Below are 16,479 nucleotides of genomic sequence, written 5' to 3'. Positions count from 1 at the left end.
GAAAGAACTGGAACTACTGCTGCTCTGGATTCTCTGTCAGTGACTTTCTTTTTTACTTGAAAAGAAAAACGTGATCATCAGCTCCTTCAACTTACAGTTATATTTACACTTGCTGTGCAGTGTTCTGTCTTGCGAGACTCTGGCGTGAATCAGACCCGGACGGAAATCACGAGTCGGATTCGGTGATAAAAGGGATACCGCCGACAGAACAAAAGTTAAATGAATCGACATATCATAGACTGACTACTGCCCAAACTAGGCGGTGGCTGTCACCAAAGAGACAAACTATGAAGAAAAAGAAATGAGCGAGTGGCACTTTCAGCAACGAGATGTAATTTAAGGAGCTTTTTTTAACAACTAAAGCTTTGATTTTGTTTCTATTTTACAATAAAATAAACTAATTAACGTTTCAATGATTCGTCATACACTGCCTTAAAAAATGCAAACCCTCAAAGAAAGGTCATTTTATTGACTAGTGATGTGGCAGGTAGTTGATCATTGAGAAGTATATGAAAACCAATTCGGGTCAAATGGAACACACATGTTGGAGTAAAGGGTGTCTCAACAGTTGTACAAATACAGGTGTGTATTGTCGCATGCAAACGATCATAAAGGTGCCGAATGCCATTCAGCGACGGTATTCCAGAGTATCTCAAACCTTTTCTGACAATTCGGCAACGAGTCTTGCGAGCTGTGGAGTACACGTTAAGTACCCTTCCATGCCGCATGCGTGTTCATTTGGTGAGAGACCTGATGGTCCTGCTGGTCTGGTATAGGACAAAAACATCTGCAAGGTAGCGGGCACTGGTTACTTTACCCTGCAACAAAACCAGATGTGATCATGAGTTGTAACTGATGGTCTCCGGCTCCAAGAAGCCTAGGATGGGACCTGTAGCTCGTGAGTGTATTCTCTATATAATGCGTCACTCACCATATCTGCGCCGTATATGAGTACGCCCATGACTCGCATATAGACACAATCTACGCTGATGCTCATAAATTAAGGATAATGCTGATACATGGTGAAACAACGCTCTGGTAGTCAGTCTGCGAGTTTAAATCATCTCAGGGTATGACAATGCGGTGCATTTGACCTGCGGTCGTCGCACGGTGGCGCTGAAAGTAGTCCTCATACGCAGAGGTGTGTTGGTGCAGGTCAGAGCACGGCGCAGCAAGTAAGTGTGCAGACGTCTTCAGACGTGCTAATGGTGGCTGGATGTTGAAAATGGCTCAAAGAGCACATATTGATGACGTTACGAGGGGTAGAAAACCAGGGCGACTGGCGGCTGGTCAAACACGGCAGGTCGTAGCACAGGCCCTCCGTGTTCCACAAAGTATGAGCTCAAGATTACGGCAACGATTCCAGCACACAGAAAACGTATCCAGGCGCTACAGTACGGGACGTCCACAGTGTATAACGGCACAAGGAGACCGATATCTCACCACCAGTGCCCGCAGACGGCCGCGGAATACTGCAAGTAGCCTTGCTCGGGACCTTACCGCACTGGAACAGTTGTTTCCAGACACACAGTCTACAGGCGACTGAACAGGCATGGTTTATTAACCCGGAGACCTGCAGGGTGCATTCCACTGACCCCTGGTCACAGCAGAGCCCGTAAAGCCTGGTGTCAAGAACACAGTACGTGGTCATTGGAACAGTGGTTCCATGTTACGTTCACGGACGAAACCAGGTATAGGGCGAACAATGATTCTCGCCGGGTTTTCATCTGACGTGAACAAAGTACCAGGTACCTCGTGGTTTGACGGTGTGGGGGTGGGATTATGATTGGTGTACGTACACCTCTGCATGTCTTTTTACAAAGGAACTGTAACAGGTCAAGTCTATCGGGACGTCATTTTGCACCATTACGTCCACCTTTTCAGGATGGATGATAACGCACGGCCTCACCGAGCTACCATCGTGGAGGAGTACCTTGAAACAGAAGATATCAGCCGAATGGAGTGGCCTGCCTGTTCTCCAGACCTACACCCTATCGAGCACGTCTCGGTCGACGTATCACTGCACGTCTACAAACCCCTACGACACTTCAGGAGCTCCGACAGGCACTGGTGCAAGAATGGGAAGCTATACACCTGCAGCTGCTCGAACGCCTGATCCAGAGTGTGCCAACCCGTTGTGCGGCATGTGTGCGTGTGCATTGTGATCATATCTCATATTGACGTCGGGGTACACGCACAGGAAACAGCGGCGTTTTGTAGCACATGTGTTTCGGGACCATTTTCTCAATTTACCACAATACCGTGGACCTGAAGATCTGTGTCGTGTGTGTCCCCTATGTGCCTATGCTATTAGCGCCAATTTTGTGCACACCACATTCAGCAATTATCCTTAATTGACGAGCATGAGTGTACTTTCATCACTTAAGACAACAGAACGCCATTCCACTGTCTAATCGACTCTCTCACGACACCAGAGCAGCCATGATTGGCGGTGTCACGGTGTCAGTGGCAGCCTGGCCAGAGACACACCTGATCTTAGTCCTGCTGCAAGCAGACGGTGGAACAGCAGGCGCACGTGACAGGATTTCTTTCTTGGATGATGTTCTGTTGACCACTACTGCCCGCACAATGCGTGAATCTTGACGTGCATTTATACCACGCGCGCCGGCTGGTGTGACCGAGCGGTTCTAGGCGCTTCAGTCTGGAACCGCGCGACTGCTACGGTCGCAGGTTCGAATCCTGCCTCGGGCATGGATGTGTGTGATGTGCTTAGGTTAGTTAGGTTTAAGTAGTTCTACGTTCTAGGGGTCTGATGACCTCAGATGTTAAGTCCCACAGTGTTCAGAGCCATTTGAACCATTTTTTATACCACGCGGACGTCCAGAACCTGATCGACCCGTATGTGAATGTCTACATCTACATCTACATGGTTACTCTGCAATTCACACTTAAGTGCTTGGCAGAGGGTTCATCGAACCATTTTCATACTACTTCTCTACTATTCCCTCTCCAATGGCGCGTGGGAAAAAGGAACACCTAAATCTTTCCGTTCGAGCTATGATTTCTCTTCTTTTATTATGATGATCATTTCTCCCTACGTAAGTGGGTGTCAAAAAAATATTTTCTCATTCGAAAGAGAAAGTTGGTGATTGAAATTTCATAAATAGATCTCGCCGCAAAGAAAACCGCCTTTGTTTCAGTGACTGCCACCCCAACTCCCGTATCATATCAGTGACACTTTCGCACCTATTGCGCGATAACACGAAACGAGCTGCCCTTCTTTGCACTTTTTCGATGTCCTCCGACAATCCTACTTAGTAAGGATTCCATGCCGCCCAACAATATTCCAGAAGAGGACGGACAAGTGTAATGTAGGCTGTCTCTTTAGTGGGTTTGTCGCATCTTGTAAGTGTTCTGCCAACAAAGCGCAGTCTTTGTTTCGCCTTCCCCACTATATTATCAATGTGTTTTTTCCAGTTTAAGTTGCTCGAAACTGTAAATCCTAGGTATTTAGTCGAATTGACAGCCCTTAGATTTGTGCGATTTATCGTATACCCTAAATTTATCGGATTTCTTTTAGTACCCATGTGGATGACCTCGCACTTTTCTTTGTATAGTGATAATTGCCACGTTTCGCACAATACAGAAATTCTCTCTAGATCATTTTGTAATTGGAACTGATCATTTGATAATTTTACTAGACGGTAAATTACAGCATCATCTGCAAACAATCTAAGGGGGTTGCTCAGATTATCACCTAGATCATTTATATAGCTAAATCAGGAATAGCAGAGGGCGCAGAGGGCCTATGACACTACCTTGCGGACCTTGAAGACCGACAGACTGTTGTTGAAAGCAGTGACGCTCACCGATACGATGTGCCCAACATGTGCAGCAAACTGCGGTAGTCCATCTAGCTTCCCCCAGGTCTGTAAAGCGACCCCTGTTCCAATGGCTGAAGTTGTTCAATAGCAGTACGTACTCGTCGGCGGGTGTGGTTGTACCCTAGAATGAACGTTGCAAACACAGTTCAGTTCCAAACTCAGCGCAATTACTGCCTGCGGAGCAAACACAGAAGGTGCACAGACAGGCCTCCTGAGCGCCATTACATCGTCGACCACCTGACAAATGAACCACTGGCACTACAACGCCTCACTATGCACATATTTTAGCCTGGTTCCACTGAACACAGTCCTTGAGTGTGATCCACTTTTTTTCTGGCATTCTACAAAAAAAAAAAAAAAAAAAAAAAAAAAAAAACTGGGGCGACAATGATTCACGACACAATAATGTCAATTTATTACAAACTTTATTGATTTTTCATTATAACAATAATAATGATTTGCCTATCGGGAGGTTCATGTCAACATTGCTGTCTCTATCTGATCTTCTTCCAAGCCAACTGCATCCGGCGTTTTTTCATCTCTTTCCTGTTTTTTTTTTCTTTTTCTTCCTATCTTTCCACTGTATCTTCGCTAGCTGTCAGAATTCCTGTTCCTCGCAGTATATGACCTTCTCAGTTTGCTTTCCTTTTCTTAATCAGATTTAGGAGACTTCTTTATTGCTTTACCGTGTCAATACTTCATTATTCTTCGAATTCCAACGGCCTTGCGTCGTTGTTGACAGTAATCTGGGACGTTAAGATCGCCCCCCCCCCCCCCGTGCTATTCGAGAGGAGTAGGCTGCGTTCTGGCACCAGGTTTCACCCTCTCCCTTCTACCGTCATCATATAACTCAAACACGACACCACACTACACAAATACACGAAAACACACATACACACACACATTACTGTCATCTAAACATTAGGAGGGTTGCCCAGAAAGCACTGCACCACATATTTTTCCTTCAACAATTCTTTATTGAACGTAATGAGAATTACACACACGAAAGAATAGTATTTTATCTACACACCCTGCGTTCCACGTAGTCCCCATCCCGTTCTATGGCCTTCCTCCAGCGCGAAACAAGGGCGTGTATGTCCTATCAATTCCTTTCCTTGTCCTGGTGGCGGAGCCAGTGCTACACTATGTGAATCACCTCCTCATCGACCTCAAATGTCTTCCAAAAATGGCATCCATTAATGACCCAAACAAGTAGACGTCCGATGGGCTAGATCAGGGCTGTATGGTGCATGGGGTACACTATTTTGCGATGTGTTCAGCAGTCCTCAGACTTGTGTGGGACCGAGCGTTATCGTGTTGCAGCAATACATCTCATAGGTGGTTATGGCACCGAAGTCGTCGGAAGCGCGTCTTGAGTTATGTTAATGTGTTAACATACGCTTCTGAATTAATGGTACCGCCTCTTGGCATCACATCAACAAGAATCACACATTTACAGTCCCAGAACACGGTGATCATGACCTTACCGGGAGAATCAGATGCTTTGAATTTTTTTCTTCTATAGGTAGTGGGAATAGCGCCATTACATCGATTGTCGTTTTGCTTCGTGCTCAAAATGGCGAACCCTGCCTTCATCACCTGTCACAATGCGGGACAATATGGCCTCCTCCTCGGCTTCAAAATGTTGCAGAAAATTAAGACAAATGTTTTTTCTGTGCGATTTGTGATCCACCGTTAGACAGCGCGGGACCCATCTTGCACTCAGTTTTGAATATCCAAGAGTGCGGATAATTGCATCCACACTTCCTTTACTGATTGACGGACCGCCCGGGATTAGCCGAGCGGTCTGAGGCGCTGCAGTCATGGACTGTGCGGCTGCTCCCGGCGGAGGTTCGAATCCTCCCTCAGGCATGGGTGTGTGTGTGTGTGTGTTTGTTCTTAGGATAATTTAGATTAAGTAGTGTGTAAGCTTAGGGACTGATGACCTTAGCAGTTAAGTCCCAGAAGATTTGACACACATTTTTTGAACATCTGATTGACGGGTGCAGCGCCAACTTCCGAGTCGTAATGAGTCTGTCCTCGCGAATGACAGCATCAGCTCGCTGCAGCTTGTCAGTTGTGACAGCCGTGGATGGTCTCTCCGACCGCTGCAAACCGCGTAGCTCCGCCGAACCGCCTTCTGATGACCTCACCCTCTGTGCCCAGCGGCTAAATGTACTTCTGTCGGCGGCCGGAGTGGCCGAGCGGTTCTAGGCGCTACAGTCTGGAACCGCGCGAACTCTACGGTGGCAGGTTCGAATCGTTCTAAGTTCTAGGAGACTGATGACCTCAGAAGTGAAGTCCAATAGTGCTCAGAGCCATTTGAACCATTTTTGTACTTCTATCGACAGCGGATGCTCCATAGACTTGCACAAGTGTTTGTGAATGTTTCCCACTCTTTCTTTCTCTGCAGTGAGAAATTCAATGGCGGTATGTTGCTTATAACGTCCATCACCTATAGACGCAATTTCGAAACTGTCCTGCAGCTATGCTATCTGTCGGAAGTGACGGAAACATGGCGCGCTCACTCAGGAGACTTCAGTAAATAAATATGTAACGTTTCACATTCGTAGCATTGTTTCCGGATGAGAAAAAAAAGTGTTGCATTGCTTTCTGTGCAGCCCTCGTAGAGACACTTAAGACACAAATAAGGAAAGGAGCAAGAGTGCGCGAAGGTTTGCGCTGCTTTCGCAGTCGTTCACAAAAGTACACTACAGAAGCATCTTAACAACCTTCTACCTACCCAAATATCTGTGCTCCACAATCCATGCAATTTTATCTTCTGTTGTGTTCACTTCCATATCGTGTTTGACTTGTTGCACATTTGCTTAGACAAGGCTACAAGCAAACAGGGAATACGAGGGTGCTTTGAAAATGTATGCCTCAGATTGTTTTACGTGAAAACTCTTAAAGCTTTATAAATAAAACAAACGTTATTAACATACTACATCTTTATTCTTCGTGTCTACAATTTTCAGTCCTCTGTCGCTACAGGGCTCCGAATTGTAGTGTGTAATATGGTGGTATGTGACGTATGTATGTCGGTGTGTGAGAAACAGCGTTCTGTAATCGAGTTTCGAATTCGAAGAGTTCGTCGATACGGGGAGCACTCTCTCTTCCAGCATGACAACACTAGACCACGCACGAGCGCTGCGACATCTGTCATCAGTCACCCTCCATATAGTCCGGACTTCACCCCATCCCATTTTCATCTGATTCCAAAACCTAAAAAACACCTTGGAGGACATCACTTTGATAGTAATGAAGCGGTGCAAGCAGAGTTGAGATTGTTGTTCCATCAACAAAGTCAAACCTTCTGCAGTGACGGTATCAACAAACTGGTATCTCTTTGGGAGAAATGTATTCGTCACCTGGATGACTAAATTGAGAAAAAAATATGTAGACAATAAGAATAAATATGTATAATGTTAATAACGTTTGTTTTATTTAAAAAATCTTTAAGAGTATTCACGTAAGAAATTCGGAGGCGTTACTTTTTAACACGTCTTCGTAAATAGACATTATGCGAAGAAAGACAACAGATCAACGACATGCGGTCGGAGATGTTCTCGGTGAATACGTGATTTAAATTCTTCTCGGGTGTTCAGCCGCGCGTGGTCGATAACTGAGAACGAATTTTGGGCAGCGAGACTTTATGCCATCTTAAGGGATTGCTGGGAAATTATTGGATACTCCACAGGTACACCATTTCCCGGGGTGTTGTGTGTGTGTGTGTGTGTGTGTGTGTGTGTGTGTGTGTGTTTGTGTGTGTGTGTGTGTGTGTGTGTGTGTGCGTGAGTGCTTGCGTGCGTGTGCGTATGTGTGTAAGGATTGTGGAGGGGGGAGGGAGAGGGGAAGGTATTCTGGTCGCCTAAGTTGCTGCCACATCGTCACTGATATCGTGTCTCACCTCAAGCTGCGCTCTGTCTGCCAACAGGTGGCGGGTGCCAAGTCTCGTTAAGGCGGAATCCATTGTCTATGTTTATCAGGTTCTGTTTGCTTCATCACACAATGCCAGAAAGTAAAATTACGGAGTACCTTCCTTTTTCTCACAATGCATGGCGCGGTCAGTTACTAAATAGCTCACGGCAACGGTCGATTTGGAGTTGGAGGAGTTTCAATCGGTGTTAATCCTCACGGTAGCTTTTATCAATGGTACATTACTGTATCTTTGATATACGCTTTCGCAGAGGCATACCGACAATCTTTCTTTCCACGAACAATACGAGACTGGAATAGAAGGGAGAACCGAAGGAGGTACTCAAGGTACCCTCCGCCACACACCGTCAGGTAGCTTGCGGAGTATAGATGTAGATGTAGATGTAGATGCCGCATTGGCAGCGGACACGGTAGGCTCCCCGTTTGGCGAGTCTCATGCCGTCCTTCATGGATCCTAATAGAGCGAAGGCCTTGAGAGGTGGGCGAAACACGCTTGATGTTATGCCTTCCTAGGATCCTGTTGATCTTGTTCGGTGTGTTACTCGCAAACGAGATGTACAGCGTTGGCTTAGGACTGCCGGTGACCTGCTTTCCTGTCGCCACCAGCTGCCGCAAAGCGCGTCATACAAATAGGTGTCAGTGAGTTTTCTGTATTGACTGTGTGCCAGCGTACTATCATATTTTCGTCTCGCTAGGACATCCAGGAATGAGAGGTCTTCGACTTGTTCCATGTTCATGGCGAACTCTGTTCTGGGGAGAGACGTTTCAGGAACTCTTCTAGTGCGCCCTCCCTCCTCCCCCATGGTTCAAGCAACGAATGTGCTTCCAAGTGGGGGTAAAAGCATGAAGGTTTTAGAATGGCCTCTTGCAAAATCTTCTCCTTTAAGTTCCCCTTATATAAATTAGCTACATCCCATGGTCAAGCCGTCCGTCCGTGGATCAACTAATAACTTCCCAGCAGTCACCTGAGCATATCATTAAGTCCCGTTGCTGAAAAACAGAGAGGTATTTAGAAATCAAAGATAATTTATTTATTTCCAGCGTGTCGGCGGACAACGTGTGAAATACTTCTGGCGCTGTGTACCCTATTGAACGAATGGATATGTCTTTACCCTGTCAGTCACTACTTAATTATTTTACTTTTTAAAATTTGATTCTATTGGCTTCTAGCCCCTGTGTGATCATTAGATATAGTTACATTAACTATGGTGACATCATGATATTTCTTTTGTAGCCATATGCTATTTCAGGCATATTGTCAGCATCTGGTAGATTTATATAAAGTTATTTAGATGTGCTGACTACTTCTATAATTACGTGACAATTTTAGTAATGCTGAAGGCGTGTCTACTACAGACATATCATTAATCACAAAGATATAATTTATGAACTACCGTAACGCGCCCAATTTTTGACACCTAACTCTACAAAGGTACAGTTAATACCTGTACAGAAGGCACTACCTGTGCCCTGCATGCGTCGGCGACGCCTCTCCCTCTTTGTGAGTAGGAGCACACATACAAAGGAGACACATATTTCACGCACATTCCTCGTTTATGTGCAGGATGTGTCAAACGTACTTTTACAAACTTTTGGGACAGATTCCTCACACCAAAACAAGAAAACAATGGCTACTAAACAAGGGCTCTAAAATGCGTATCTTAAGAGCTACGGACACTAGTCCAATGGATGAGATGTTTCACCGTACCGAAGACGACCAAATGCTCATAGCTCTTGAGGTATGCATTTCAGAGCCCATGTTTACTGGATATTATCTTCTTGTTCCGATCCATACCTCTCCCCTCAAAATATGAAAAGCGGAGGGCTTGTTGCGGTAGAAGATACAGGTTTCACCGTATCGAAGATGAACAAGTGCTCACAGCACTTAAGCTATGCCTTTTAGAGCTCACGTTTACGAGAAATTTTTCCTTTTTAGGTGTAAGGACTCTGTCACCAAAGACTGTAAAAGTATTTTTGAAACAACCCGTATATTTCACATGATTTAACGTATTTAATACATATTTGTACACACATTCCATGCGTATCTCTAGAGAATTTCATCCTGCAGTTTCACATGAATTCTGAGGAAATTTGTAATTCTGACAGTAACTGATCGTCGCTTTGAAAAAGAAAGACAATCGCTGGGAGCTGTCTGACTCTCCGCTGTTCTACACCATGCGATTCTCGAGAGAAAGTTATATGGTTGGGTTGGGTTGTTTGGGGGAAGAGACCAAACAGCTAGGTCATCGGTCTCATTGGATTAGGGAAGGATGGGGAAAGAAGTTGGCCATGCCCTTTCAAAGGAACCATCCCGGCATTTGCCTGGAGCGATTTAGGGAAATTACGGAAAACCTAAATCAGGATGGCCGGAAGCGGAATTAAACCGTGCTCCTCCCGAATGCGAGTCCAGTGTGCTAACCACTGCGCCACCTAGCTCGGTAACGTTGTATCTATGGGGTTGAGTCGTATGGCATAATCTTTGGCCCCTAAACACGACTTGGTTGATGAACTGAAAAACGCAAAAAAGAGACATACTGCGCTTCAGTCTTTCAAAATATTCAAGGTTAACTAATTACAGGAAAGAAATAGTTACATGACCTTTAGGACGCTTCTACATGTCACCCCTTGTCATCGTCACGCTCACCCCTAGCGGCAGCAGAGGTATCTTACTCCCACAGCAATTATACACAAATAATGAGTCATGTTTGTACCAGATTTGGCTGAAATTGTTCCAGGAGTTCCTGAGTTATGCTTTTACGCCACCACTTTTCACCCCAAGTCCTTGGCCACAGGAGTATTAAGCGTTTGTTACCACCTCTGTAAATTTTGCCAGAGATATTTATATGTGTGCTAGTTCTGGTAGAAATTCGTTCAGGCGTTACAGAGATATGCTGATGCCTCGGTGTCTTTACACCCCCCACCCCTTCCCCTATCTCTGGGGGTGAAACGTTATCGTGACTGTTTTCAGTTCGTCTAGCGACTCCAAAAATTGTATATTGATGCTAATATCGGCCGTTATTTAATATTTTGACATGTGACTCACACCCTCACCCCCCCCCCCCCCCCCGCCCCATTATCACTGAGTTATATTACTCCGACAATATTTATGTACGAATAGTTACACACATAATCCAATCACGCGCATATAAAATTTGACACAAATCGTTCCGGGCGTTTGTGAGTTAGGCTTCTAGGTTACCCTCTTTTCACCAAACCTAAAGATAGTAGGTGGTTCCTACACCCGTTCCTACACCCACAGCAAGAGTAGGGGGTGGAGCATAAAAATCCATCAAAGTTTCATCGTAATTGAATGAAAGTTATAGGAATGCATAAAAGACGAACAAACGAACATTCCTTTTTATATGAGTCTCGTAGATTTCTCAAGCGTGGAAACTTTTTGAACAACTCATGTTCGAATTTTAATTAAGTTTCTTACGTTCATATTTCTTTTTCGATGACTGACTAATTAGAGAACCACCTTTCAATGTATTAACGTCTGAAAATCCGTATTAGGAATCTCCACATTCGTAAATATGGAGGAAGATAGCAGACAACTGTTGGTCGTTGAACAGGAATGCGATGGAGTGTTGTATTCCAGTCAGTTTTACTGCTCAAAGGGCTGCTACTGGACCGGAAACAAAGACGATGTTTCTGTTGCGTAATAATGCTTGATACCACGGAACCAAACGTGAAAGACATCTCAAAACAACTTCCAGACAAACAGTCGTGATTCCAACAACCGATAAACCTTGGTGATAGGCCATAAACTAATGTAATATAATGAAACAAATTACCGTCTAAATATCACAGAAAAACCGTGGTCATGACAAATCGGATAAGATCTAAGACAGAAAAAATAATCAGTGAATGCGCGTTGCCAAAAATCGATGAATTATCGCTATTCTACGCAGAGATCGCTTAAACGAAAGTCTGATAGCAGTGTAGTTTTCATTTAGTGATTTTTCTCGACTTCTTACCATACTCATAACTGGATTGCAGAGTGCGTTAACGCGCCGCTTACGAAAGCAGGGAGACGAGTCTGACGTGGTCTGATCCTGATCGAACCCGCCTCACTGATTAACGACGAGAACTGGTGATCGGGACAGTCTAAATGTGGTTTTTAGGCGATTTCTCACATCCAAGTAGGTAAATACCCGCCTGGTACCCACGTCACGGCTCGGATACACGATACGCAAACATTTAGAAAAACGTTCTCACACTTGCACATGAGAATTGCTCCAGACGCAGACAGATGGAGTACACTGATTCTGTCCTGGGAGTGACGTCCTGTAGAATAATAATCATTATCAATCGCACCACTTTGCTTGCGATATGGCTATCCACAGCTTCCCTGAGAGAGATGCAAAACATCAATAGAGTTACTGCCAAGCTAGGATTAAACTGGACAGAAGAGACTTCCTGTTTGAGATCGTAAACCTTGACAAGAAACTGTTTTAAAAACTAATCTTGAAAACTATTGCTCTACTGCTAAGGCGCATGTAAGCAGTAAGAAGAAACATTATCTCGTGGTGCGTTTGACTCGGGCAAGAGAAACGCACGTGTTCCAGCAACGAGGTACATGCCAGCACGAACGTGGGCGACTACTTGCGTTCGTGGTGATTCATACTCCACTTCGTTCCCACTAGTGAATCAAATCCTGGCTTAGTTCCCAGTACGTGTTCTCGCCAATGAACGTTTCGCGTGAATTTCGCTACGATTTCTCACCGGTACTGATAATTAGACAGTAAGGGATAGTCTATCAGCTAAACAACTATGAATGCCATTCATTCAAGCATTTTATTCATTTTTCAGGCCCTTCCGGGTCCCAAGGCCTTAGCGCAGTAGAAAATAAGCATGAGGTTGCTTGCTGACTCTGTGTGAAATATTTTAAGAACTGGTGGAGCATTTAAAGTACACCATTAATCTATGGCTAGAGAGCATTTAAAGTTGACTTTTGATCTGTAGTAAGTCAGCTAGTTAGGAGTATTAATAATTCACGGATACAGTTATTGACTCTGTAATCAAGGTCGCTGAGGTAAGCCTGGCCCGAGCGCTAGAGCCCAGGGTAGCCCGTTCAGATTGGAGTGTCAGCAGGAATTTTCGTCAGTGACATTTGCTCTCGTTTAGAAAAAAACAATGTGCCTCCTAGGGTGATAGGTGCATATTCGAACCCCTCTCTTCTCGAAAGCCAATTCAAGTCTTCTGTATGCTGTTCTGCGTCATCAACAGATTGTATGAAATATTATAATAATAATAATAATAATAATAATAATAATAATAATAATAATAATAAACCACCAGGGCCAATATTTATGTTTTATTTACTGCTACCAGTTTTAAACGATGGTACATTGTCAAGCTGTACCTAGACATAATTAAGACATTACAGCACATATAGCGAAATTTACAGGGTGGTCAGAAACAGTCTGAAAAGTTCGAAAGGTTCTTGCAGGGGATGTAATGCTGAGAAATAAGCGTTAAGAAAAAAATTCGTACGTTGTGGCGTCTGCAAGTTATTTGGCAATTAGGTCGTCGCGCGCGCAAATTCAAGCAGCCTGCCACAGCCACTGTCACCAGACTTGTTCTTCATTTGGTTTTCTCGAGCTGAACGGACCTAACTTTTACTGGTTCAAAAATGGTTCAGATGGCTCTGAGCACGATGGGACTTAACATCTGAGGTCATAAGTCCTCTAGAACTTAGAATTACTTAAACCTAACTAACCTAAGGACATCACATACATTCGTCCCCGAGGCAGGATTCGAACCTGCGACCGCGGCGGTCGCGCGGTTCCAGACTGAAGCGCCTGGAACCGCTCGGTCACACAGCCGGCCTAAATTTTACTCACGTAGCTTAGATTAATCACTCCTAAAAAGGCAAGCTTTAAGAGGCAATGTGGATTTGAAAAAGTGGTAACTCAAGGATCCACATATGTCTGTGCGTTATCGAATTTTATTGCTTGCAAATGCTTGAATTTGGGCGTGCGACACCCTGACTGGCTAACTTCAATGCTAAATAACTCGGAAACAGCGCCAAAAAAATGGCTCTGAGCACTATGAGACTTAACATCTATGGTCATCAGTCCCTAAGAACTTAGAACTACTTAAACCTAACGAACTAAAGGACATCACACAACACCCAGTCACCACGAGGCAGAGAAAATCCCTGACCCCGCCGGGAGTCGAACCCGGGAACCCGGGCGCGGGAAGCGAGAACGCTACCGCACGACCACGAGCTGCGGACGGAAACAGCGCAACACATCAATTTTTTTGAACAATTATTTCTCAGCACAGTCTCTGCTACAACACTCTTACAAACTTTTCAGACTGTTTCTGACCACCGTGTATATAAGCCCGCCCGGCTAGCCGCGCGGTGTAAGGCGCTGATTCCCCAGAGGGAAGGCGTGCCGATCCCTGGCACGAATCGGCCCGCCGAATTAGTGTCGAGGTCCGGTGAACCGGCCAGCCTGTAGATGGTTTTTAAGGCGGTTTTCCATCTGCCTCGGCGAATGCGGGTCGGTTCCCCTCATTCTGCATCAGTTACATCATGTTGGCGATTGCCGCGCAAGGCGTTCCGGGAGGAGGGGGGGGGGGGGAGTTCACGGGGGGCCGAACCGTACAATAACCCTGGGTTCGATAGGAGGTGGCGGTGGGGTTGTAAACCACTGAGGGGTACTGCGGGGACGAAGCCTCTCCGTCATTTCTATGTCCCCTGTTCAATCCACACTATACGCGTCTGTAGTGGATTATTATTTCAATGGTATGCTTGTCATAGCAGTTCAGTTCCGTAACTACTGCTACACTGTTGTCGGCTAATTTGCGTTAGTTACATACTGGACTCTTTGTACGGTCAGAGAAGTGCTGTATCACTCATAGGTGCGTATTATAGCAAAATAGTTTCCTTTCTCATTGTATGATCGTTAGTGACCTGGCCTCTAGAAGTTAGATTGTTAGGGAAGCCGGTGAGTTAGGTTCCCCTTATCTCCGTGTTATGTGAAATGCGGGTAATGGGAGGAGTTACCAATCAGATACCGTATGACAACGTCCTGGGTTAAATTCCAAACCTATCCGCATAGTCTCGTTGAGTGAGGACATGTGAGCTGCTGATTTTGCCTATTGGGTTGTAGACTTACAGTCCAAGTGCCCTGTTATGTGAGAGAAGTGGTCTATTCACTGGTAGAGGATTTCACCCCTTCCCTCCTCTCGACAAACCTGCATCATCTGTTGGAATGGTATCAATGATTCGTGTATTCAGATCTCTAAGTCGTTCAGAGGCTTTGCCAGACTTTGACACGAAAAAGTCCGTGAGCGTAATGCTGGCTGACCTAGGAAGCCAAGGGGCTCAGGTCACCTCTACCAGTCCATGCTTCGTGAAGTATACGAGTATGTCTCGTCATCAGATTTCAACGCTTTCAACGACTGAGGTGGCGCAGTCATAACATGATGAACTCGTATCCAAGACGGTGGTTCAAATTCCTCTCCTGCCATCCAGATTTACGCTGCCCGCGCTTTCTCTTAATCGCTTAATGCCACGTATCGACTGAGTGCGACAGCGGTTCGCGGTGGCATACGCTACAGTGCTTCGCGCGGTCGATGTCGTGTTAATGCCCGCGGCTGTGGTGTTCGAACCTGCTGCGCAGCGATCCGGAGATGAGTGGTCTGTCGTCTCGCGGTAATGAGGTTTCAGAGTGTTCTGCTCGAGTAGTTCTGCTGTCTGTGGGTGGCAGACAACGAACAGCGATACGTGTCTCGCCCTGATAGGCCTATACAAAAGAAAAGAGACGCCGTGCGCTCCAAAGAACAGAGAGTGTTGTAACAAAAATAATCGTGAGGATGTTTGGAAGGACATAAGTAGCAAAATGGAAATGCCAATTCAGGAACTCGGAAAGAAAATGAATAGAGAAGAACGTGTCTCACACAGTAATCACTTCTCGAAACTGGATGTCTACACTCTAAGACATAAAAAACGACGCACCATGAAGGAATTATCCGAACTGGACAGAAATTGGTATATGTAATGTACGGGCACAGGCAAACAAATGATCATAACTGCAGAATTGGATGAATTATTATAGAGAAAGAGCATCATAAATTGATTGTGTCAATAATGCGTTTGCCCACCTCTGCCCCGTATGCACGCAGTTATTCGGCTAGGCATTGAATGACGGAGCTGTTGGATGCCCTGTGGGGGGATATCGTGCAAAATTCCGTCCAACTGAGGCATTATATCGTCAAAATTCCGAGATGACTGGAGGGCCCTGCCAATAATGCATCAAACGTTCTCAAATGGGGACAGCCGGCAACCTTGCTGACCAACGTAGGGTTTGGTAAGCGCGAAGGGAAGCTGTACAAATCCTCGCCTTGTGCGTGAGGTGATCATATTCCTGGATAGCTTGTCAAGAAGAGCAAGAAAATGAGGTGTAGAATATCGTCGACGTACCGCTGTACAGTAAGGAGACAGCGGATGATAATCAGAGGGTCCTGCTATGGAAAGGCATGGAACCACAGGGACTCACTCCTGGTAGTCGGGGCGTATGGCGAGCGACAGTGAGGTTGGTATCCCACCACTGTCGGGATGTCTCCAAACACGTCTTCGCTGATCATCGAGGCTTTGGTCGGACCGGGACTCATCACTGAGGACAATTCTACCACATTCAATGAGATTCCAGGCGGAGGACGTTCTGGAGACTAGCTGGAG

Source organism: Schistocerca gregaria, chromosome 2 (genome assembly GCF_023897955.1).
Source record: "Schistocerca gregaria isolate iqSchGreg1 chromosome 2, iqSchGreg1.2, whole genome shotgun sequence".
Lineage (NCBI taxonomy): Eukaryota > Metazoa > Arthropoda > Insecta > Orthoptera > Acrididae > Schistocerca > Schistocerca gregaria.
The sequence above is the reverse complement of the archived record's forward strand: the minus strand, read 5'-3'. Positions refer to the sequence as shown.